Below are 1,517 nucleotides of genomic sequence, written 5' to 3' on the forward strand. Positions count from 1 at the left end.
GTGTGTGTTATTTTATACTCAATAAAATAATAATATGTTCTGATGAGTTGATACCGCCATCTATTCATCAATATTCCACTGTTTTATTTCAGGCCAAATTAGTAATTATTGACATTACCGGCTGCTCTGTATACATTAAATCGTTTTTACTTTCGAGTTACACCGGTAGATGGCTAAAGTTTTTTCAAATTTGAAGTGCATATACAAGAGGGATATATAATGGAGCCTTAACTTCTTGGCTCAACTTCTCGTTGTTACGAAATTTTTTTTTTATAACATTAACTTTAAAAAACTCAATTAATGTAGGTTTCACTGTGATATTTCACGATAATTTAAAAATAATTTTTTCACAGTATTCGCATTATCCTGTATTCGCAAAAACAAATATTTTTGTTAAAAATTCCCGAAAACGTTTTTTCTGTATGATGTTTGTTTCAAATAATTATAAAATTAAGTGGCTAAATATGACAATTGCTTTAATTATTACTATGTACTACATTAAACGTATACCAACGAGAAAATTTTTTTTAATTCAAAATTGCCAAATTTCTTTACAACATTTATTTATATAAAGGCAGCAAATTAATCGGTTGATTAAGTCTCATTGCTTAAATTATCATTGCAAAGGTAATTAAAAAGATGAAAATGGAAAATTATTTTTTGGGCTAAAATTATTGCTAAGTTCTGGGAAATTTTATTCTATTTAGAACAGTCAAAATTTTGACATGAAAATAGTTTTTGCAATTCATTTTGAATTCGCTCTCAATTATTATTAATGTATCCTAAATTCTTTTGAATTCTTCTAAATTCAATAATATCTATTCATTCCATAGATTATTTTAAAGTTTTTGTTTCATTCATCTTCAAGTTTTTAAAACTCACCCACAATTCTGAGGTTATTGATCAAATTTATTTGAATTCTCTTTAGTTTTCCGCAATTCATTTTAAACTAATTTTTATGGTTTGTATTGTATTTAAAAATGTAATTGAGAAAGAAGCTTTTTTGGAACTTAGAAAAAACTGGTAAATTTTTGAATGCTCAAACTGAAAAAAACGGCCTGTCTTATAAAAAAAATCTATTAAAGAAATTTTGTACCTACGTTTTGGAATATACGTCTTAATAAACATTTTAATTTGTCTTTTGTCGGTTTTCCAAATATTCAAGTTCAATCTAATAGATTAATTTTTTCAAAAGTTATCGTGTTTACAGAAAGACATAAATACAGACAGACACATTCGTAAAAACCTGCGTTTCAGATTCGCGGGATTTCAAAATGTGGACAAGTGACAACAATTGGGGTTGGGGTCCAATTTTACATAAATCTTTAACCTTGTCTGATGAGAATGTAAAAGTGATTTAATTAGTTATGAATAACACAGGCCGACAAAATTTGACAAAGGTCCGGAACCAGAGGCCAGACCTAGTATACCCGAAGGTTTTTGCTGCGCTGAATCCGAATCTGACCTCAGAAAAATTCCATCACCCTCAGTTTTCGAGATATTGTAACCTAAAAGTG

The 1,517-nt window shown here is 28.3% G+C and overlaps 1 long non-coding RNA gene across 1 annotated transcript in view; it reads left to right on the top strand.

The window, feature by feature from the left end:
- The window catches only part of LOC117170065, a 13,412-nt gene that overhangs the window by 7,441 nt on the left and 4,454 nt on the right, over nucleotides 1–1,517 (top strand). The gene's annotated exons all lie outside the window — the stretch shown is intronic.

The sequence above is a fragment of the Belonocnema kinseyi genome, chromosome 3 (assembly GCF_010883055.1).
Source record: "Belonocnema kinseyi isolate 2016_QV_RU_SX_M_011 chromosome 3, B_treatae_v1, whole genome shotgun sequence".
Taxonomy (NCBI): domain Eukaryota; kingdom Metazoa; phylum Arthropoda; class Insecta; order Hymenoptera; family Cynipidae; genus Belonocnema; species Belonocnema kinseyi.